The sequence below is a fragment of the Thamnophis elegans genome, chromosome 3, assembly GCF_009769535.1.
Source record: "Thamnophis elegans isolate rThaEle1 chromosome 3, rThaEle1.pri, whole genome shotgun sequence".
Classification (NCBI taxonomy): Eukaryota; Metazoa; Chordata; class Lepidosauria; order Squamata; family Colubridae; genus Thamnophis; species Thamnophis elegans.
In genome coordinates this window covers 8,620,756-8,646,016 of record NC_045543.1, presented here as the reverse complement: position 1 = coordinate 8,646,016, position 25,261 = coordinate 8,620,756, and positions in this window count along the sequence as shown.

Genomic DNA, 25,261 nt, shown 5'->3' with positions numbered 1-25,261 from the left:
GCTATAGTAAACAAATAAAAAAGTACTGAAATATGGTCAGCAGGGACCAGGCATTATGTTTCCCCTAGTTTTTAGTGTGTACCAGGCAGTGGTGGGTTTCAAAAATTGTTCGAACCTACTCTGTGGGTGTGGCCTCCTTTGTGGGAGTGGCTTGCCACCCATGTGACCGGATGGGAGTGGCTTGCCGCCCATGTGACCGGATATGAAGATGCTGACGTCACTTGTCAGAACCACCTTAAATTACCTCACACACAGCACTGGCATGCATAAGAATATGATGTAAACTTGTTTTTTAAAAGGCATCTTTGGTTTGCGTTAAAACAACTTCAACACACGCAATGTTCTGATTGCACCACAAACGCAGTAGTCATCCTTACCTTTCACAGAGGCCCTGAGTTTTATAAATATGAGCATGATAGTGTAGAACAATCATATCCAAGGACCAGTGGTGGGTTTCAAAAATTTTTGGAACCTCTTCGGTAGGTGTGGCCTGCTTTCCGGGTCCACTGGTGGAACCTCTTCTAACCGGTTCGGTAGATTTGACGAACCGGTTCTACCGAATAGGTGCGAACTGGTAGGAACCCACCTCTGGTACCAGGCTGCTGTGATAATATATAAATATCTGGGAAAGACTTTATAAGACAATTTTACTGATCAGTCATCCACAATTATGAGATAAATATTTTTTCTTTATGTTTATGAGTTAATAAAATATTTTGTTCTACATTAATTTTAAGTTAATACTACAAGAATATCTAAAGGAAAAAGCAAGTTTCTTCTTAATAAATATACACTAGAGATAAATCATACCTCTGCTTAGAACTGATTGTATCATTTTGTAATTTTCTTTCCAGAAATAAATGAGATGTAAACAGTAATCATTCATACTGTCACATACACACCTACTTGTGAGAGTTAAACTGTCATTTGATTTGCTTTGCATAAAGATTTTCCATAATTTGTCAAGGCCTTGGGGAACATGGGAAAGAGCTGAAATGTTACTTGGTTTTATTTCACTTGTTATTTGTTTTGTTTTATTTCACTTATTTTACTTGTTTCTTGCCCAATGCAAGATGAATCTACTGGTTAATTTTTTTTCAGCCCAAAGCTATTGAAGGGATTGAAAAAAGTTATCAGTGAATTTTTTAAATGCTTGGCTTTTTAAAAAAATAAATAAATAAGATGTTAACATTTAATCATGTAAATTAATAGATTAATCTCTTAACAGCCCGTGGTAACATTATCCAGATTTTGGTGAAGAGAAGAGACTGAAGAATTGTTTTGGGGCATTTCTGAGACTTTTAATATGATGAAACTAGAACACAGACAGTAAAAGTTTTCAAGGGTGCTGGAAAATAATCTTCCAAGGAGAAATGGAGAGAAATGGATGTGTTCAGCTTTCAAAGAGTAGGAGGGGACACACAAGTAGATTTTGCAAATAATTAAAAAGCTCCAAGATGTAATATCCACTGCTTCCGAGAGTCTGACATAGAATCTTAGTTTTAGTTACAAACAGGCAAATTCTGGTTGAGTATTAAGAAGACTTTTGGAGTTTGGAGTTTGGAATTTATTCAATTTGTAGGCCGCCCTATTCCCCGAAGGGACTCAGGGCGGCTGAACAAAAGCCAAGGGAGGGAAATTACAAAAAGTAAGACAAAAACAATCAGACAATACGAACAATTTAAAAGCACAACAGACACAGCAAATTCGAGTAGGGGGGGGTAACTCAAGCCCAGGCTTGCTGGGACAGCCAGGTCTTCACAGTCGTCCGGAAGGCCCGAAGGGTGGAGAGGGTCTGAATCTCCACGGGGAGCTCGTTCCAAAGGGCCGGAGCAGCTACAGAGAAGGCCCTCCTCCGAGTAGTCGCCAGCCGACATTGGCTGGCAGATGGAATACGGAGGAGGCCTAATCTGTGGGATCGAATGGGTCTGTGGGAGGTAATCTGCAGAAAGCGGTCTCTCAAGTACCCAGGTCCAATACCATGTAGAGCTTTATAAGTAATAACTAGCACCCTGAAGCGTATCCGGAGACCAATAGGTAGTCAATAGTTTTATAGGTAGACCAATAGTTTTATCCATAGTATGAGTAGTTATCAGAAGCAGTTACTAAGGGGGGGGGGGGCGGTGAGCTTTAAATTTTTTTAAAGTTTCAGTCTGAAGTTGAAGAGTCATATCTTGGCTGTCAACCCTGAAGCTGACCTCAACGAAGCCATCTTGGACGTTTCAGTGTCGCCATACTGAAGCTGAGGGAGTTTAGATAGCTGGGATTTTGTAGCCAAAACAAAATGCTTTCTCTTGGGAACCAAGGACATTCTCACACCTGGGCAGAGGATGTCGGGGTGATGTCACCAGGCAACAGACAGTGTGGATATGTTATAAGTTAGAATCCTGCACTGAGTGCAGAGTTGGACTCAGAGGCCTGATTGATGCCTTTCAGTTTTATGATTTCTCTATTTCTTCCTTTGTTTATTCTTTGTCAGATGATTCTTATGGGAAAATAGCATCTCGGTTAGGGTGGTATGAACCCTTTCGAAGCGCATTCTACAATTTTCCTGCATTATCTAACAGAGAGAAAGAAAAATATATTCTGCTACTTGTTACGTCTTGTTGTAGTTCTGACTGAATGCTTTCTCCAAATCCGTTTATCATTTCCAGTATTTAATTTTCAGTCTATTTGTTTGACTGTTAGTTCTGCCTTGTTATTTTTCAGCTTCCTCTTTCTTTATCTCCACTCTTACACTCTCCCTTCCCCCTCCCCCAAATCCCTTTCCTTCTGAAACTTCTCTGATTCTGTCTGTTTTGTTTTGCACAGAGTGGATTTTCTGAAGAATGGGAAGAGAGTGAACTTGATGTTTGATTGCTGTGTATAGCATAACACAGATGTTGTCTTTTTTATTGCAATGTACTGCATACACAGTAGTCAAAATGCACTTATTTATCAGATTTTTTTTTGTTACACAAGAATCTCTTAAAATGTTCTTGTTCTTGTCAAAAGAATTTCACTGTTAATGGACCACACCAATGGTGAAATTCAATATTTTTTTTACTAACGGTTCTGTGGGCGTGGCTTGGTGGGCATGGCAGTGGAAGGATACTGTAAAATCTCCATTCCCATCCCACTCTGGGGCCAGCCAGAGGTATCTGCCAGTTCTCCGAACTACTCAAAATTTCCGCTACCAGTTCTCCAGAACCCGTGAGAATTGTGGTCCAGGGGTGAAATTCACCCCTGGACCACACTAATCCTGCCATGGAGCCATATCATTTGCCAGGTGGCCTGAGACGGATGGATTCTTTGAACCTTAATAAGAGCTTATTATTTAACAATTATTTTGGGCAAGTTTAACTTTTTAAGAAATAGAAATCATAAGTGGGACATTATTTTGTATAGTCTGATGCATCTGTCCCTGCTTTAAAAAGTAGAAAAGTACAGGTGGTCCTCAATTTATGATTAGTTACTTAGCAACCATTTGAAGTTATGATGGAACCCCCCCAAAAAGCTACTTATGACCTGGCTTTGAAGTCATGGCTATTGCAGTTCATGTGAACAAAATCTAGGTGGATTTACTCTTATGATTGTCTACAGAGTGTTGCAGTGGTCCCTCCTACTTATCTCACCCACCCACCCATCTTACCTTCCAGTTTTGCTGCAGGCCTTGGGTCTCTTTTCCCATTCATTGTAGCCGCTCTGAAAATGTTGCTCACTTCTGGGATGGTACCATGAGGCATGTGGGCATGGCAGTGGAAGGATACTGCAAAATCTCCATTCCCTCCCCACTCCAGGGGAAGGATACTGCAAAATCTCCATTCCCATCCCACTCTGGTATCTGCCGGTTCTCTGAACTACTCAAAATTTCCACTACCGGTTCTCCAGAACCTGTGAAAATTGTGGTCCAGGGGTGAAATTCACCCCTGGACCACACTAATCCTGCCACGGAGCCATATCATTTGCTTTCAACCGCAAAAACAAGGTGGCTTGAGACGGATGGATTCTTTGAACCTTAATAAGAGCTTATTATTTAACAATTATTTTTGGCAAGTTTAACCATGGTGCCTGGGGCTCATTAAGCAAGGCAATCATGTGACACCTTGCTTAATGACCATCACAGTTTGTGACCATAATAGGCACATATAGTCGTAAGTCGAGGATTACTTACATGCTTCAAAACATTTATTCTGCTGAAATTATGCACCATGAATATTTCCTAAAGAGCTTATCTGATATTTATATCTTATTATGTCAAAACATAAAACTGCAGCAGCCATTCTGAAGCTTTTCCTCGATAAAAGGTTGAGTCTTTTATCAAATCAAATTGAATCTTTGAAGCTCCAATTATTTTGAAATGAATCTCTAAATCAATGTTCTTTAAATCCTGAATTTCAACCATATCTTGGCTATTTGGTACATCCCATCATTCTCTCCACACTGGTGAAACCATGTAAAATGAATGGCCCTTATGTATCTGCATTTGCATCTTTATATCTCTCGCTATGTATATTTCAGTTTATTTTTATCCCGTGTACTGTGCATATTTATAAAACCTTCTTCTAGCAGTAATTCCTCACGGGAGAGCTATAAATGATAAAACCCTTTTCCTCCACTAGTGTCAGCTTTCTGAATTAATAGTGATAAAGCACACAATTTGGAATTATCTACCGTAAAGCAAAGGAGGAATAGAGAGAGGAAAGAAATTTCCATACACAACAGATCAAAACATTTCTTTCTCTTTCTCTACTATATTGCACTACTATGGTTCATCTTAACTCTTTGTGTACATCAGCTGTTGTAATAAGTAAGCTATGGTGTATAATTTAACATAATATAATATTAAAATATCATTTGTAATTTAATCTACAAACTATGGTTGAAACCAAGCATGAACCAAGTTCTCGTTGGGCTGGGCAAGAATGTAATAATTTAGTATTTTTAGTTTACTAATAAATATGCTAAATTGAGTATTCATAAATTAATATCACATTTCCACCAGGAAAACAAAGCAATCCGTAGCTGAAAGAGGAAAAATACAGTGTGTATATTTTGGGGTCTCTGAGCTTGGTTGTTTTCTTGCAGGCATTTCATTACTCAAACTAGGCAAGATGATCAGTGCTAGCAAGGCGTCTGTACATTATCATTTGCACACATTTGAAGAATGCCATGCTTATCCAGCATTCTGTTTCTGTTGATTTATATGCATCTCCCGTGATTATTTGCTGATGTATGAAGTTGTTGAATGGCTAGCACAATTGCTCCTAGTTGTTGCTTTTTCTAAAAAGAATGAAATAATTTGTAAGGTAAGGGCATTATAACCAGTGGTGAGATTCAACCAGTTTTGCACTTGTCCGGGAGAACCAGTTGTTAACTTTCTAAGCAGTTCAGAGAACCGGTTGTTGGAAAAAAAATCTCCTTTTGTTTTTTTCCACTTTACAGGGCTAATAGCAGTAGCAATAGCAGTAGACTTATATACCGCTTCATAGGGCTTTCAGCCCACTCTAAGCGGTTTACAGAGAGTCAGCATATTGCCCCCAACAATCTGGGTCCTCATTTTACCCACCTCGGAAGGATGGAAGGCTGAGTCAACCCTGAGCCGGTGAGATTTGAACCGCTGAACTGCTGATCTAGCAGTAGCCTGCAGTGCTGCATTTAACCACTGCGCCACCTCGGCTAATCCTGTAAGGAAGGCAGGAAGGAAACATTCTGGTGTTGTTTCTAGCCTAATCTTTATTGACCTGCTTACAGAAACTGCCTCTCCGGTTAACCCTTATTACACTGTGACAGCTAAGGCAAAGCATCCATCGACCTGAGTGACGTTGAGTTGGCCTCACCCACCCAGTCACATGACCATCAAGCCACACCTACCCAACTGGTCATTAGGGCAGAGAACTGGTTGTCAAATTATTTGAATCCCACCACTGATTATAACTGTCAACTTGTGAAGCATTCCTGACGTGCTCTCAAGTGCCATAGGCAACAGGATGGGGAAATGAGCCTCACAGCTGCAGCGAGGAATTGCACTCCGGTCAAAACAAAAGCATATTCCAGCCACCTCCACAGATACCCACAATGCCGCCCATGTGACCGGATATGAAGATGCTGACGTCACTTGTCAGAACCACCTTAAATCACCTCACACACAGCACTGGCATGCATAAGAATATGATGTAAACTTGTTTTTTAAAAGGCATCTTTGGTTTGCATTAAAACAACTTCAACACACGCAATGTTCTGATTGCACCACAAACGCAGTAGTCATCCTTACCTTTCACAGAGGCACTGAGTTTTATAAATATGAGCATGATAGTGTAGAATAATCATATCCAAGGACCAGTGGTGGGTTTCAAAAGATGCTGGAACCTCTTCTGTAGGTGTGGCCTGCTTTCCGGGTCCACTGGTGGAACCTCTTCTAACCGGTTCGGTAGATTTGACGAACCGGTTCTACCAAATAGGTGCGAACTGGTAGGAACCCAACTCTGAAGCAGGGGACAGTTTGGTGAAGCTATAGTGTTCTGTATCTTTTGACACTGTGTTTTAAGGACTGTTTTGTCTGTTCTCTAAAGAAGAGACGGCAAAATTGCCTCAACAATAACATCGGCAACCTGTTATTGCTAAGTGATTACACTCAACTTTCTGAACTGTTATCCAGCAAAAAAAGATTCAACCATCTGTAACAGATGCATGGATGTTAGTCAGAAGAGATTTCCTGAGCACGGGTGAGAGGAATTTGTTAATTTGTTCCATTTTATTCACTGTTTTACATTCCATAACTCACATGGACAGGAAAAGCATATTTGCCTGTCTCTGTGTGTGTGTTTTTTAATACACCTAATAGTTTCTCAACTGAAATATCCTTCTTTGACTTGACCAAAAGCCAAAGGAACCTGCAGAGGCTTAAATGAAAAATTCTGCCAAGACACACCAAGTAAAAGGGCTGTTTGAAAGTGAAAAAATTTGCTGGAAGCCCACTTGAGAATGGTTACTTTTTTCTAAGTTTAGAGAACAACCATTCTTTACAAAATGGCCAGGGAAGAGGTTCTTATACCCTTAGGTACTACTAAAAGGACAAAATCCCTGTCCCAAAATTAATACTTTTTTCATTATACGGTGGAATATTACTTCATAGGATCAGCCGATTCAAGGGCAATTTTAAACTCATTAACTGATCCTCATGTATCAACATAATTGCTTAATTAAGTGGTTAAAGTATATTGAAGTTATGATAGCTTAGCAAAAATGGTATCTTAAGGTTAATTAAAATTAGCTTTTTCTCTTTCCCCTCTTTAGTTACCCATTGGAATAATAATAATAATGGCAATAAAAGTCAGTTTAATGACTTATTCTTTGACTGGAAAGAAAAAACAATTTTCTTAGGATTAGAACGATCACATCCATTGGCAACATGTCTGAACATGCACAAATTTCAAAGTTCTTCAAAGTGGATGATGGTTTGTTTCCCTCTGAGATGGCTCTGATACAGAGGTTGGTTGCCCCTGATAGTGGTGGCCATTAAAAAGCGAATATTTTGGACAAGTGATGCGACACCCTGAAAAATACACCACCCTTCACTTAATCCTCCAGGGAAAAATTGAAGGCAAATGAGGTCCAGGCAGAAGAAGAACATCATGGCTTCAGAATCGAAGGGACTGGTTTGGACAAAACTCAGCAGCAATTTTTCATGCGGCTGTTGATGAAAATAGGATCACCAACATCTGATGATGGATCTGGCACAAGAAGAAGAAGAATATTTAATCTTGAATATTGATTTTTTAAAATGTTTTAAGAATGATTACTGTATATTTATTGTTTTTATCTGATGAATATTGCCTCCCAGAATCACTTCCTGTGACATGGATACCATATACATTTGATTGATAAATAAAAAAATTCCCAAGAAAAGCCTGATGTGGCATTTTTAAATCAGAAAGCCTGGACCAACAGGGAAACTGCAGGGTGTGGATCAGGGGTGGGTTCTTGCTGGCGTTACTGCCAGTTCGCTCATGCGCACGCTTCGCCGTGACCCAGGCCGGCATACCACTACCACTAGTCTGTACCAATAGAAACTCCCCTGTGGTGTGGATGAAATGGATAAACTTCCAGCTATCAAGCAATTGAAGCACTCAATCACTTCAGTGTGATGGCCCAGCAGGAGCCATTGGAGCTGCCACCAGACTCCGACAGCGAGGAGCCCTATGAGTCGGCTCTAGAGGATGTGGAGGACCCTGGATAGGGTTCCGACTCCGAGCAGGGCGCAGAGAGGCTGGTTGGCCACCAGGAGGCGCCTGAGCCTTGGACCAGTGGGGAGGAGACAAGGGAGAGTGAGCCTGAGTCCAGCAGTGAGTTGTTCCTGGATGCCCGGCATCGAAGAGCTAATAGGCGTAAGGAACAGTTGCGCAGTGACAGGAGGTAATTGCACTCAGCTGGTGGTCATTAGGCTCCTCTCCAGACTATAAAAAGGACTGCTTGTGCACACGGCCCTCTTGTAGAAGTCAACGCATTGACTAAAAGTTGGAGAACTTTTGTAACTAGCTTGGCACACTGGATTGCTGCCAAGGTTTGTCTGATTTGCTGCCAAGGTCCTTATCTGTTTGTTATGCTTGACTTTCAGCCACCGAGGTTTTGGTTTCTTGCTAATAAAGTAAATTCCAATTAAGCTTGTCTTGGCGTTCGCTACTGGATGGAGGATGGGGTCAGAACAGTATGAAGATGAAGGAACATGGAATGAATGTAAGAGTAGATAAGCTTTTGAAACTTCAGAGAAGACTTTGGAGACCATCTCACCCAGTGAGCAAGTGGCTGGTAATGGCGATGTTGGGCTGCCATTTTGATGGGATCCAAATAGGTTACTGGGATTCTGAAAGGCTATTCCATTGGATGATCTGTTGTGCTTGTGTTTAAGAGTCTTTGAAGTGTGCAATATGCAATTCGTTGGGTAATGAATGCAGAACAAAATGTGGTTTAAAAAAAATCTTGGAGGATAAGCCCCAATTGAAACGTTCAGATGCCATGTACACAATGTAAGGTATTTGGTGATTCTCACGGAGAATTGAGTTTTAGATTAAATGGACTTTAATTTTATACAGCAAGACATTGTTTCTGCCGTGCTTCAGATGTGAAGACATATGCTTTGGAGCATATGGCCACAGTCTGTAACTCCTTAAAGTAAGACGTGTTTGGCTTAAGAAATTGAAGACAGGTGCTTAAGAATAAGGCATTCTCTTTATCTGTGGAACATCGAGGTAACATACAAGACCTATCATGGAATCAAGACTGTTAGCAGGTCCCTCTTTCTTAAGATGTACATTTTGGTTATGTCCTTTAACCCAGGAGTCCCCAAGCTGTGGACCACAAGCCACTAGTGGGCCATGAGGGGTTTGCAACTGGGCCGTGGAAACAGCCGGCGATAATATGTGCATGCACATTCTCACTAGCGTGAGCAGCGAATAAACAGGTACATGCGTGCTACATTTGCGTGAGTGGCTGGCACATGTGCACGCTGCTCACACAAATGAAGCTGTGCGCCCTTGCCGGCCACTTGTGCAAATCATCCCTCCCCCCCAGCCAGTGTGCAAAGCCAGAAATGGGGAAATTTGTTCTAACCTCTGTGTCAGCTGAGTCAGTGGGTGAGGTGAACCTTCACATTACTTAGAACGTAAGACATTTCTGCATACTGATTCAGACTTTTAACCAAACTGACTCAATATTGTCCAGAGTGATTGGCAGTAAAGGTCTCAGAATTTCAGAGAGAGAGAGAGAGACCAATTCTGTCCTGCATTTGTCATTTCTGTCAATGGTCATTATCAGTCGACATTTCTGCAAATGTCAGGATGGAATCTGGACCTTCAGCATCTGAAACTGAGGTTCCCTTATTTAGCTGTAGCTCACTTAAGGTCACTGGGAGGTATTCTTAATCTTACATTTAGATATCACATAAAAAGGTAAAGGTTCCTCTTACACATATGTGCTAGTCATTCCTGACTCAAGGGGGCAGTGGTCATCTCCATTTCAAAGCTGAAGAGTCAGCGCTGCCCGAAGACATCTCCATGGTCATGTGGCCGGCATGACTAAATGCCAAAGGCACACAGAATGCTATTACCTTCCCCCCAAGGTGGTCCCTGTTTTTATACTTGCATTTTTACATGCTTTCGAACTGCTAGGTTGGCAGAAGCTGGGATAAGTAACGGGAGCTCAATCCATTATGTGGCACTAAGGATTCGAGCGTTGAACTGCCAACTTGTCGGATCACAAGTTGTCAGTACTTCGATCTGTTTACAGAAGTATAGGTCCTTTATTTACAGGAAGGAGTAGAAATACCCCCTCTTCAAGCTTGTTGGTGAAATGAGATATTAGGATGAGAGTTTCTTTTTACTACAATACAGAATTCTACTGATTATGGAAGGAAAAAAGCAGAAAATTTGTGCCCTTGGCTTATCTTCCTACAGTTTCTTTATCAGCATGCTTTTCTTTTCAACTAAGTACCATAATACCAGATGCGATCTTGGTTGGATGAAAAACTTTTGGAAATAAGGGCGCTGCAATAAAGATTAGAAGATCAATTAGAAACACTCAGAGTTGAATACTCTTACTGATTTTAGGAAGAAAAACGTTCCTTGTTTCCTAAGCTTTGCTTGTGATTGATTGACTGATGGATGGATGGGTGGATTTACAGGGAAATGTCAGGATGGAATCTGGACAAAGAGAGGACCTAAAGCAGTGGTGAAATTCACATTTTTAAACTACCGGTTCTGTGGGTGCGGCTTGGTGGACGTGGCAGGGAAGGATACTGCAAAATCCCCATTCCCTCCCCACTCTAGGGCCAGGCAGAGGTGGTATTTGCCGGTTCTCCGATCCACTCAAAATTTCTGCTACTGGTTCTCCAGAACCTTCAGAACCTGCTGAATTTCACCTCTGACCCAAAGTCTATCCTTAACTGCCTATTTTACTCATTATCATGAGTAAGTTTTGAAGTGTCAGTGCCATGAAATTTGCACCTCTCTCATATATCTTTGGCCACATAGGCTACCCCGTGAGCCACTACTGCCATGCATGGCAATGATATTTCACACGGCTAAACCAAACTTGTGCTCAATGTTATTCTGAACCATTTCTTAGTTGTTGGGATCTGCCTATTCCTGGAGTCCTGTGCTAAGCAGCTTCACCGATAATCTAAAGTACCGAACAGCATTTCCACAATGGCGGGAATCATGTTTTGGAAGGATGAACTTAAATCTTCCCCATATTTTTCTTTCTTTCTCTTGCTTTGAAAAGCACAGTCAATGCATGAGAAGAGAGTGTGTGTATTTTAAACTCTGTTGGAAGTAGCAGATATTGTAGTTGTGCTTTTGAAACTTACATTGATAGGTAGGGCTTGGAGAAGAATTAGACTTCCTTCTTTCTCCGCATACAATGGACCTTACCTGGGCAGAAACTGATAAAAGCAATCCATGTAAAGTTTAGTTTAGTTTAGTTTAGTTTATTGGTCTTGTATACCGCCCACTCCCGAAGGACTCCGGGCGGCTTACAATAAAGGGAAGGGGATAAATAAACAAAACAGCACTTTAAAATACACAACAGTCACAGTTTCTGTGGGGCTGGATATTTCGAAAGCCCCCCGGCCTGCTGGAGCAGCCAGGACTTAATGGCTTTGTGGAAGGCCGGGAGGGTAGTAAGGGTCTGGATCTCCATGGGGAGGTCGTTCCAGAGGGCTGGAGCTGCGACAGAGAAGGCTCTCCCCCGGGGAGTCGCCAGCCGACGTTGGCTGGCAGATGGGATCCGGAGAAGACCTAACCTGTGAGATCTAATCGGTCTATGGGAGGTAATCGGCAGGAGGCGGTCTCTCAGGTACCCAGGTCCGATGCCATGTAGGGCTTTATAGGTGACGACCAGCACCTTGAAGCGGGTCCGGAGACTAATGGGTAGCCAGTGCAGCTCGCGGAGGATAGGTGTGACGTGGGTGTACCTGGGTGCACCCACAATCGCTCGCGCGGCTGCGTTCTGGACCAGCTGAAGTCTTCGAACACTCTTCAAGGACAGCCCCATGTAGTACAACTAGAAGGAATACAGCAGCCGCATAATTCACATGTTCACCAGTGGTTTCGTTTTCATATTTCTTTCTAATACTCTCCTCAATTCCACTCCTATTGAGAGCAAGAAACATTAGGTCAGTTCCACCCCTAAATGCAGTCACACTTTTGTTGCTACATGGAGATCACTTCTGAACTTTGTGCTTGAGGTGGGGGGGGGATGAAACTTTGAGTTTTTTTATTCTATAATCTAATAAAATGTTTTTTTAAAAAAAACAAAAACAAAGAATACCCAGTTTAAAAAGTATTTCAGTGTATATATGAAACCTCCCTGCCCCACTCCAAATTCCAAAAAGGACATCCCAATCCTTCCATAAAGCATTCAGATCTTTAAAACTATAATGATGAGTTTTAGATTTTTGCACTACTTTTATATTTTACAATTAGTTTCATTCTGTAACTCTCTTAATTTCTTTTAGAGTTCATATTTATCATCTCACATACATGTTAGATAAACAAGCATGCTGTACATTGCAGGTTAGTAAACTATCCAGCTATTAGAGGTTCTAGAAATACAATTAGCTAAATATATAATGAGTAAATTATAATCAAAGAGCACAGTAACTAGGAAAGTAAATGAGCAAAGGACATGGAAGAGTGTGTAGTAACTCCATTTGTTCATACAGCCAACTCAAGTTGATCTTTCTTCTTTTTTCCCAGTAATGTGAATTCCCTCATAACTGCATTTATAGTATTTTCTAGCACTATGTGATTATTTTTTTTAAAAAAAGCAAAACTATATTTTAATGCTGCAGCAAACCAAGTGTTCCACTTCTCTACTCATCTTCTGCAGTGCTTAATTATATTCATTCATGAATTAGGTTTTTATAATGTTGTGTTTATTAAACCTAAGCATGGACAGTTCATAGCATCTGCTATCTATAGTTCTTTCAGACTTGGTGCAATTTCTAATTCAAGTGCAAGTTGCCACAAATCACTCTAAGTTGAATTTCATCATTGTTTGATTTCTGAACAATATCACTGTTATTTCATTACATTGTTTTTTTAAAATCATTACTATTTTCCTTCTATTGGGACAGGGGTAGGTTGCTACTGGCATTTTTGCGTGCCCATGCTCACTCTGCTCGTGCTCATACCAAACGTGCACTCCGCACACATGCGCATTTGCATTTAAAAGGTCTGCACATGCGCACAATGATAGAAGGGGGGGGGGATTACATTTTTGCAATGAAGACAGAGGTGGGTTCCTACCAGTTCACAGCTATTCGGTAGAATTGGTTCGTCAAATCTACCGAACCGGTTAGAAGAGGTTCCCAAATTTTTTGAAACCCACCACTGAATGAAGATTGTTCTGTCCATGCACAGAACTGAAAATCAAGATGGCGCCACTGCCGATCGAACCAGTTCGGGGACATGGCAGGCTGAGTTACTACCTACTTGGCTGAAATAGTCCAAACCAGTAGGAACCCATCTCTGCACTGGAGTGGAGAGATGACATGCTTGATGAAATGGAGGAAAGTTGTTATTTGTCCACTTTGTATAAAAAGCTCATAGGATTGAATGCTTTTTCCGGGTAAAGGACAACAGCCTCCATTGCAACTGAAGTCAGCACACTTGCTTAGTAGGGTCAAGGCAAACTGGTACATTTGTTGTGGCCCACCAATGGCCAGCAGAGCTGGTGGCAGACTCAGACAGTGAGGAGGGTGGGGAGGAACATTGGCCAGTCCTGGAGTCTGGGGAAGGCTCTGATGAGGGCTCTGTGTCGGAGGCAGAGAGGGGGCCAGGGCCGTCTGACAATTATCAGCTGTTTTCGGAGTTGGACATTAGTGGGGCAGAAGAACAGCTGGAGCCTGTTAGCAGTAGCAATAGCAATAGCAGTTAGACTTATATACCGCTTCATAGGGCTTTCAGCCCTCTCTAAGCGGTTTACAGAGTCAGCATATCACCCCCACAGTCTGGGTCCTCATTTCACCCACCTCGGAAGGATGGAAGGCTGAGTCAACCTTGAGCTGGTGAGATTTGAACTGCTGAACTGCAGATAACAGTCAGCTAAAGTGGCTGCAGTACTGCACCCTAACCACTGCGCCATGTTCGCTGTATGTGCATGGGCAGAGCTATCAGGAGAAGGGAACAGCTAAGGAACAAGGGTGGACTTGGGAAGCCACAGGTGGATGGTGGATGGCCCCTCCCATAGGGAATAAAGTGAAATGGGAGTGGAGTTTGCAGGAGACAATTAGTTCAATCCATTAGGGTGAAGATCTGTTCCTGACTTCTTGCCAAGTATTGTCTGCCACAGAGTGGCGTTTGGAAGATATCGTCCTGGCAGCTCTCCAAGCCTGATTAAAGTCTGTAGTTGTGAAATCTCTTGAAAGACTGTTGGCTGGGACTTTGCTGGAAAGGAATTCACTTTAAACTAAATAAAAGGGGTTTTATTGGGACAAGGAGTCGGTTTCGTGCTTTTGGGAAGCCTAGGTCAGAACAGCATTCAGCTACTGCCACTAGCAGGATAACCCCCCAACAGCACCTGTCCCTTAAGGCAACTGTTTCACTTAGCCCAGTGGTGGGTTTCAAAAATTGTTGGAACCTACTCTGTGGGTGTGGCCTCCTTTGTGGGAGTGGCTTGCCATCCATGTGACCGGATGGGAGTGGCTTGCTGCCCATGTGACCGGATGGGAGTGGCTTGCCGCCCATGTGACCGGATATGAAATTATGAATTAGTATTTAGGTCGGTCCAAGTAGCTATTCAGAAGTTAGTGGTTAGAAGCAATCGTAAAGCAAGATATGGAATTAAAACCAGAAATATTTTGTTGGCTATTTGAAAGGGAGTATAATATATATTTAATTTTACACATGTTAGCAGCTGCTGGAATTGTGTTTGCACAACAGTGGAAAAACAGAGATATGTAAATGAATAAATATTACAATGTGCAGGAATTAATAAATTGACAATTAAAATCAAGAAGGCTTTGAATACTTTTTCACGTGGGATTGGTTTTAGCAATTGCCAACTAACGGAAACAGAAATTAGAAATCCAAAAGTATGAAAGAAAACACCAATTATGTAAGGAAAGGTCCCTAAAATGTATAAGGAAATATTACTGGATCATTATTAATGCATAGATAACTGCAGGACATTACACACCCACCAGTGGTGGGTTTCAAAATTTTTTGGAACCTCTTCTTTTTTTTTATTTTTTTTAAATAAATGTTTTTTTAATTTTAATTTAAAACAGGTACAGCATCTTTCTTTACATCTGTAGAAAATGTATCAATCAATTACAGATAAGTTTTGGTACATCTCCTCCACAGTCAACCAACATAACTCATATTAACTCAAGCATTATTATATATCCATTTTCATTTAACTGTAATTATTATTTAGAAATATTAATAAAAGTAATAATCTTGAACAATACCTGCCCACACCGGTGGGAAAATAAAAAAATAAAAAAAAGGGTAAATAAAAAATAAAAATTAAAATAAAAAATAAAAAATAAAAATAATACAAAAAAAGACAAAAACGACAAGAGACAAGGCAGGAAAACAAAACAAAACACAGGTGTCTATTATGAAAAAAAAAAAGAAGTATATCAACTGGTTACAACATGCTTTGGTGCTTCTCTTCCATTAGCTCATATTAATTCAAATATTTACCATATCAACATCATTATACCTCCAGTTTTAATTATCTATGGTTATTTAAACATCCTTCATCCTTAGCTATGCTAAAGAATTAATCCATAACACATGCTGACAATTCATTTACTTATTTGTAGAATCCTCTATTATCATCAAATCCTCATGTCCTATTTTAGCTGGACATCCATAATATTTAATTATATCATATATCATAACATTTTCCCAGTATTGATTAACATTTGATTGTATGTATTTTATTTAGTTTTTTTAATAGTGATAATTATTGTAGTTAATACTCTTTATGTATAATCTAAAGATGTTTTCTCATATCCAATTGTTAGTTATCATATCAACTCCACATTATATACATTACTATCAATATCAATTATTATTCAACTATATCTGTTACAAAAAAAAGCAATTAGGTTTAGCTAGTTTTCAATTGTAGGTGTGGCCTGCTTTCCGGGTCCACTGGTGGAACCTCTTCTAACTGGTTCGGTAGATTTGACGAACCGGTTCTACCGAATAGGTGCGAACTGGTAGGAACCCACCTCTGACTTAGCACAATGGGCAAATCACTGGTCCTTCACAAATCATTCCCTATCGCTTCAGGTGTCATAGAACGCAATTCCTATGGAGGAATGTTCATGTTATCATATGTATGCACGAAAGCCAAAGAGGCTCTTTCAAGATTTACATCTGACATCATCCAACCTGCCCAGTGAGGGGTGAGATCTGAATATATGGTCTCAATCAATATGTTTTGGATTGTCTTGCAAATGCTACTGAGCAAACAAATGTTACAATAATCATGATATACAGTCTTCCAGAACAATACCTGTTTTCTTGAAAGCCGAATGCGAGTACAACTCCCCCCCTTCCCCGTCTTCTGTGAGGTCTGTGGTTCCAATCAATATCCTATTCAAGTGGGCATGTAATCAATATTGCAGAGGGGTGGGGGTGAAGGTGGGGAGAAAGGCAATAAAGAAAAAAAAACAAAGGGAAGAAAACCACCTAAGGATATAGCCAAAGTCAGTAATTACTGGTTGCAAGAGAAATGAAGCGGCAAGTTGAGGGGGAGAAGCAGTGTTTTGCAGAGAAAATGTGGCCTACTGATAATCCCAAAGGTGCTTTTATCAGGAGGCAACTGGACTTCCTTGTTTTTTCTCTGAAGACGTTTCACTTCTCAGCCAAGAAGCTTATTCAGCTCTAGGAAATGGAAGGATTTAGACTCCTTGCAGAGAACTGGTCATTTGCATTCCTTTAGCTGTCTGCAAAGAATATAAATCTTCCCATTCCCCATCATCCAGTCATAGCTGAAGAAGCTTCTTGGATGAGAAGCAAAATGTCTTCAAAGAAAAACCAGAAAGTCCAGTTGTCTCTTGAAAAAATACTTTTGGGACAACCATGACCTGGATGACTGAGAATCTCTGTAGACATTCACCTATTGATAATATTTGTAAGTCAATCATATACTACTGTAATCCATTAGCAATTCTCAAATGACACAATTTTGATTAGTGTGGCTACTGAAGCATTATGCACCAATGTCATTCATGAACCTGAGCTTCAAAAACTTAAGCACACATGATGATGTAAATATATATATATATATATATATATATATATATATATATATATATATATATATATATATATATATATATATATATATATATATATATATATATATATATATATATATATATATACCCTCCCATAATTGGGGCTTACCAGGGGTTGTAAAAATCTAATTGATACCTTCCACCCTGGCTTCACTGATAACGGATAAGAGCCTGTGGCCTAATGGCTAAGAAGTCTGCCTAGTATGTAATATAGCCCAGGTTCAAATCCCAGTAAGGGTATGGCTTTATATATATATATTTCAATACTTAACCACTATATGTATTAATAATTAATAATGGAAAACTATTCTTGGAACTCTGGATGATTGGTGACATTAAGGTCAATTGAAAATATGAATGTATATTATAAATTAATGGGAATTCTTTGTTCTAATCTTTGCTTTTTCTCCTTAGAGATAGGTGACACTATAATACTTTAAAGACTCATTGTTATTTGATAGATAGTTATGAATTTAAGGAAATAAGGATTGTTACAAATGAAAGAATATTAATGGTAATTTGAACACATAATGCTCAATGACAGCGAAATATCCAGTTATGTTTAATGTAAACCAGTGATGTTAATTCTAAGCTTAAGAACTGATGCAAAAAAAACTTGTAACCAAACACCATGCTTGATGAAATGGAGGAAAGTTGTTATTTGTTCTTCTCTTGCTTTGTTTTGTATGTGTTGTTTTGTTTAAAAAGAATAAATATATATATATATTTAAAAAACTTAAGCACACTTGCCACTAGATTCACCTGTAATTACTTCGCATTTGGCAATAACGGCTTATTGCAATGATTACTGGCGAATCATTGGCTCACCTCTGGGTATACATATGGTCCCACAATATGCCAACATCTTCATGACTGATATAGAATACTTTATCACCTCTTATCCACAAATCTTTCATTTACCTGAGATTAATTTATGAGATATTCATTGTTGAACCCGTGGAAATGAAATTCTCATCAATCATGACTTCATTAACCTTCTACCCTATTTCTTCATTAACCTCATCCTTGACTTATCTACAGAATTAGCCCACTTTCTTCTGAACTACTCATCCAGTGAGATCAGAAGACAAATCCATAGAGTCACATCAATAGAGGATGTCTATGGAGATTCTCAGTCATCCAGGTCATAGTTGCCTTAAATGTGCTTTTTCAAGAAAATCAAGATGGCGCCGCCACCGATAGAACCGGTTCGGGGGCATGGCAGGCCGAGTTACTACCTACTTGGCTGAAACGGTCCGAACCAATAAGAACCCATCTCTGCACTGGAGTGGGGGGTAGGGGGGGGAAGCTGTTTGAAAAATCACATTTTCTTGTGTTCTTTTTCCCTTGAAAATGCTTCACTTCTCATCTAAGAAGCTTCTTCAGTTCAGCTTCTTGCATGAGAAGTGAAATGTTTTCAAGAGAAAAAATCTAGAAAGTCCAGTTGGACGTCATCCATTCTTTGTTGCTGCTGTTGTCTTGTTTCTTTCTTTGGATGACTGATGTTCTCCATAGGCACTGTGAGTCACTGGCATCAACGTAATTATTGAGATGATCAAGGGTCATCTCAAAAATTACTGATTTTTCCTTTGAAAAGTAATGTAATTGGATTTCAAGTTCTCTTACTCTGAAAGAAAGTAGATCCATTCCAGAGGTGGGTTGCTACCAGTTCACACCAGTTCAGGTGAACCAGTAGTGGCAATTGGGACTGGGTCGCTGAACTGGTAGGGATGACAGACTGGCCATGCCCCCGAACCAGTCCCCCAGATGCCCAGGCTGTTGCCAGCATGGTTTTTTTTGTCATTTTATAATGTTCTGCTCACACACAGAACAATTTAAAGGCAACTGCGCATGAATTCATTAACCTTCTACCCTATTCCTTCATTAACCTCATCCTTGACCTATTTACAGAATTAGCACACTTCCTTCTGAACTACTCATCCAGTAAGATCAGAAGACAAATCCATAGAGTCACATCAATAGAGGATGTCTATGGAGATTCTCAGTCATCCAGGTCATAGTTGTCCTAAATGTGCTTTTTCAAGAGGCTTCCTGGTTTTTCTTTGAAGACATTTCAGCTCTCATCCAAGAAGCTTCTTCAGCTCTGACTGGATGGTGGGGAATGGAAGGATCTATACTCCTTGCAGACATTTGCATTCTTTTCCTTCCATTCCCCATCCATTCTTGGATGAGAAGCGAAACATCTTCAAAGAAAAACCAGAAAGTCCAGTTGCCTCTTGAAAAAGCACCTTTGGGATAACCATAGATGACTTATTAAAAGAGATCTCAGAAACAACAACAGAATATCACGGGTTGTCACAAATCACAGCTCAAGCCACTGAAATGGCCGAGGTGCCATTATATAGCCGAGGTGGCGCAGTGGTTAAATGCAGCACTGCAGGCTACTTCAGCTGACTGCAGTTCTGCAGTTTGGCTGTTCAAATCTCACCGGCTGAGGGTTGACTCAGCCTTCCATCCTTCCGAGGTGGGTAAACTGAGGACCCGGATTGTTGTTGGGGGCAATATGCTGACTCTGTAAACCGCTTAGAGAGGGCTGAAAGCCCTATGAAGCGGTATATAAGTCTAACTGCTATTGCTATTGCTATTGAAATGGGCTATTAATCAGCTATGGTCCATACAGGACAACGAAACCAGATTTTCTCAAGCCTGGCTTTTGCCTTTTAATTAAACGCATTAGTCTGGAAATATGTTACTGAACTCCTCCTGATTTGAAGCTACCATGGGCTACGTTGGCTCTCCTGTCACAGTGTCAAATACCACTGAGTATTCGTGTTTTATGTCGGAGGCTGGTAATGATTTTGGACACAAGGGACAATATCTCAAGAACTGGGAGAACAATTGGGGAGAAAAGGCAATAAGCGGAAATGCTCGGGTGCTTTTGCGCATGTAAGAAATAATAGGCCTGAAGTGTTTCTGAATTCTAATAAAGAGAATATGATGAAATGGGCAGAAACTTGCTATTTAAAAACGACAGCTTCCCATGATGACCAAACCGAAATGCTCTCATTCATAATAATTCCCTAACAGGCTTTCTTGTATACCGTGCTGTAGGAGACTCCTCTCAAACTATTAAGTGCATGGTTGTTTCCCTCAGAGGCTCCTCTTATGAGAGTCATTCATCAATCTGTGTTGTTTGTTAGCTCCGAGATGGATTTGTGCATATGGGTCTATAGAGATTGCATTAATCCTCAAGGGTGAAATGATTATGGAGTTCAAACTATATCAAAAGTTTCTGCAAAATTTGGAAAGCTTAGACAAATTCTACCTTCCAGGGCAAATACTATGCTTATTATTGTCATGTAATTATTGTTTCTGTTCCTACTTCAAGTTAGGCTGAAAATAGTTCCCAATGCCATTCACCAAAATATAGTATAATGCAGTGCCCTTAACCTTTTGAGACTGGTTCCGTGGAGAGAGGTTTTTCCGTGGACTGGAGGCAACGTGGTTTCACATGCTACCTGCATCCCACGGATGGGGCTTCGGTTGTTTGCATGGACTGGTTTCTGGCATGCTGTGGCCCAGTGCCGGTCCATGGACCATGAGTTGGGGACCACTGGTGCAGGGTTGAAATTCAGCAGGTTCTGAAGAACCGGTAGCGGAAATTTTGAGTAGTTCAGAGAACCGGCAAATACCACCTCTGGCTGGCCACAGAGTGTGGAGGGAATGGAGATTTTACAGTATACTTTCCCTGCCGCTCCCATCAAGCCACACCCACAGACCTGATAGTAAAAAAAAAGTGAATTTCACTACTGCCCTGGTGTAATGCACAAGACATAGCCATAACAGCAGAATTACAAGTTCAAAACTTAAATTAAAAAACTTCCAAGTAAAGTCTTTGTGAAAGGCAGAGCTCTTTTTTCAGCTACCCACCCCTGAAGCACCTCTTAGGGCAGGATTTCAGGAGAAAAAAAAACCTAGGTTGATTCATTATCACAGTCTTTCCTGGTGCTGAAAAGTAGGCCTGTTCATGTTCTAAAACATGAAGTGTGGGAAAAAGGACTTCAATATACATCCGAAAGGAAACAGTCCCTTTTTCAGCAGTTTCCACACAAGTCTGAAAGTTTGGAGACGGCTTTCTTAATGAGATTCATTAAAGCAGCTGCGTCTTTTTCAGGCTTCCTGAAACTTCAAAAAAAACATGTGGCTCTCAAAGGTCCAAGCTCTGGACATAAACCAACATCAGGATGCCACTCGCTCCGGGTTCCAAATGGTTTATGAAGCCGGATTCTCAGCAGACAGTGAGTTCTATCAACAAGAAGAAAAGGAATAAAGCTAGCACTCAGAGCCTCCCCCCACTCCCAGCACCCTTTGAAGGATGGAGTCATGCCCTTCTGCCGCTGGAGCAGCCGACCACTGGCAGGCCCAATCAGCTGATTGTTGGGCCACTGGCAGACGCAATCAGCTACTCGTCAGTTGGCTGGCAGGCAACCACGATCAGCTGATTGTTGGCCAGCTTGCATTCAGTCAAAAATCAGCTGTTCATCGGCTCCGCATTGCTCACTGGTTGCAGCCTCTGATGGCCTTCAGGACAATCCTCCCACCACCCATCTCCTATGCTGGGGTCCTTGTCCCAGGTATGGCAAACCTCACTCTGGGGTTTGTCAGGCAGCTCCCCTCTACTAGGGCCATACCTGTAAGACAGTAAATACATGTATCACATTAGCAGGTCATCATGCCCGATCTCCCATATCCCTCTTGGAATTGTGGGGATGTCCCTTGTGGAATTTATGTATTATTTGGGCGGCTCTAATATTCCTACTCACCACCCAGGAGGCCTCCATTAATGGGTATCCTTTCCATCGTATTATGTAGTGCATCTCCTATGTATCCGGGAATACTTTACAGAATAGCTATAGAAGTACTGCTTTTGACCAAGCATTTCTTAAATGGATGTTACAACTGAAAAAAACTTTCTATCTAGCTAAAGGTAAAGGTAAAGATTTCCCTTGCACATATGTGCTAGTCGTTCCTGACTCTGGGGGGCGGTGCTCATCTCAGTTTCAAAGCTGAAGAGCCAGCGCTGTCCGAAGACGTCTCCGTGGTCATGTGGCCCACATGACTAAACGCCAAACACCGATACTTTCTCACCAAAGTGGTCCTTATTTTTCTACTTGTATTTTTATGTGCCTTTGAACTGCAAGGTTGGTAGAAGCTGGGACAAGTAACGGGAGCTCACCCCTTAACGCGGCACTAGGGATTCGAACCGCCAAACTGCCAACCTTTCTGATCAACAAGCTCAGCATCTTAGTCACTGAGCCACTGCGTCCCATTTTATCTATAGCAATAGCAATAGCAGTTGGACTTATATACCGCTTCATAGGGCTTTCGGCCCTCTCTAAGCGGTTTACAGAGTCAGCATATCGCCCCCAACAACAATCCGGGTCCTCATTTTACCCACCTCGGAAGGATGGAAGGCTGAGTCAACCTTGAGCCGGTGAGATTTGAACAGCCGAACTGCAGAACTGCAGTCAGCTGAAGTAGCCTGCAGTGCTGCATTTAACCACTGCTAACTAGCCAACGCCTATTCTCTTAAGAAAAGGCAAATCTTTAACTCAGTATAAGCCCTAATAAAGAGCTTTCTCTGATTTTATCAAAACTGCGTGATGGGTGATAAGGCCTGAACAGGGTAGACAATGATGGTTATGTGTGCTTAAAGTCTTAAAGTGATTTAACAGATATTCATTTAACTGAATGATATTAGGGATTGGTGACCAATAGAATATTTTGTTATGTCCTAATTCCAGTTTAAGTTTATGTCCTAGTTCCAGTTTAATTGCAAAGGGAAGCTGTATGCAGGTGGAAATTTTGCCCAAGAACCAGGTAAACAAATGGATCATACAGTTTTCAGATTGGAGTTAAATATCTTTCTTGCCAACTCGGAACAATGAAATTGGCCATTAGTAGGCTCTTTGGGGTCTGTGTAGGGGAACCAATGACTTATCCACAGTGCGTAATCAGCAGTTTTCAGGACAATCCCTTGAAAAAGCTGCTTCAATAGTGTTTCTGTATACCAGCAAGTGACCTCCGGCACCGTTTTCTGAAATTACCCACCGCGCTACAAATCTTAAATGTGTTTCATGAACCTCATTCCTGAAAGGATGGAAAGTTCAGTGACCCGTATTCTGTTTCTAGATCTCCACTGGGAATAGTTTCATAAGTGTTTCATTCTGGATGAAGATCAGAGGTGGGTTACTACTGGTTCGACCTGGTTCAGCCGAATAGGTAGTAACTCGACCAGGCACATCCCCAAACCAATTCTTTTGGCGATTTTTTGCTTCTGCGCATAAGCAATTTTTTTACTACTGCGCATGCGTGGAAAGTGCCCGCAGCGCCCCCCTGAGCGAACCGGCAATAACACAAGCTGGAACCCACCCCTGATGAAGAAATAGTTAGACTGTGCATTATCAAGGCCCAAAGCCATGTTAATAAATATTAATGATGCATATAAAATAGCAATAGCAATAGCAGTTAGACTTATATACCGCTTCATAGGGCTTTCAGCCCCCTCTAAGCGGTTTACAGAGTCAGCATATCGCCCCCACAGTCTGGGTCCTCATTTCACCCACCTCGGAAGGAGGGAAGGCTGAGTCAACCTTGAGCCAGTGAGATTAGAACCGCCGAACTGCAGATAACAGTCAGCTGAAGTGGCCTGCAGTACTGCACCCTAACCACTGCGCCACCTCGGCTCTTAAAATCAATTATAAGTTCAGATTTAAGTTTTTTTTAAAAGCAAAGATCAAACAAGAAAGGTCTATCTAGAATTTAGTCCCGTGTAGAACTTGAGAGACCGCCTACTGCCAATTACCTCCACTAGGCCTATAAGATCGCATAGACTAGGCCTCCTCCGAATTCCATCAGCCGGCCAATGTCGACTGGCAACTACCCGGAGGAGGGCCTTCTCGGTGGCTACTCCGACCCTCTGGAACGAACTCCCCATGGAGATTTGTACCCTCACCACCCTTCAGGCCTTCCGCATAGCCCTTAAAAGTTGGCTGTTCCGACAGGCCTGGGGCTAAAGACTTGTAACCCCACTCGAATGGTATGACTATTGTGCTTTTTAACGGTGTATGGTTTTTTTCATGTTTGTAACTTGTCTGTTCTCCCCTCCCTTGAATTGTGAGCCGCCCTGAGTCCCCTCAGGGAAAAGGGCGGCATACAAATAAAGTAAAATCTAAAATCTAAAAAAAAATCTAAACTTGTGAGACACACTGTAATTCAACAACACTTTTATCATAGCATCCCTTTGAAAGAAAAGAGCTGCATTGCAGGATTGGATCATAATGGCAAAACTGCTTCTTTCTGCACACTGCACGACCCTGTGTAGAATCCAAAAATCATTTTTGCATGATTCAGAACAGTTAAAGTGAATCACAACACACTCTTTCCAGAAATGTATTTTGCTCATTTAATAACTACTGTGTGGCCAACTGTTCAGATTCCCAGAAAAATGGCCCTGTAAATTGTATTGTTCTATCAATTACAGATGTGAGCTGGCTTCAAAGGGTGACTAATCACCAGGCTAGAAAGAGAGACAAATTTCACAATATGATACCTCTATCTCTATCAGAAATATCACCAGCATTACACAACACAGTGGTGTTCTCCAGAAATAATGGCCTTCATCTATTGTGGCTCCCAGGTGGCATAATTGTTATTTGTGCCTAAGTCATTCATTCATTTATTCAGGAAACTTTTACAGCTGTCCATCATCTATATCTATATCTATATCTATATCTATATCTATATCTATATCTATATCTATATCTATATCTATATCTATATCTATATCTATATCTATATCTATATCTATATCTATATCTATATCTATATCTATATCTATATCTATATCTATATCTACATCTACATCTACATCTACATCTACATCTATATCTAATCCATATCTATCTATATGTCTGTCTGTCTGTCTGTCTGTCTGTCTGTCTA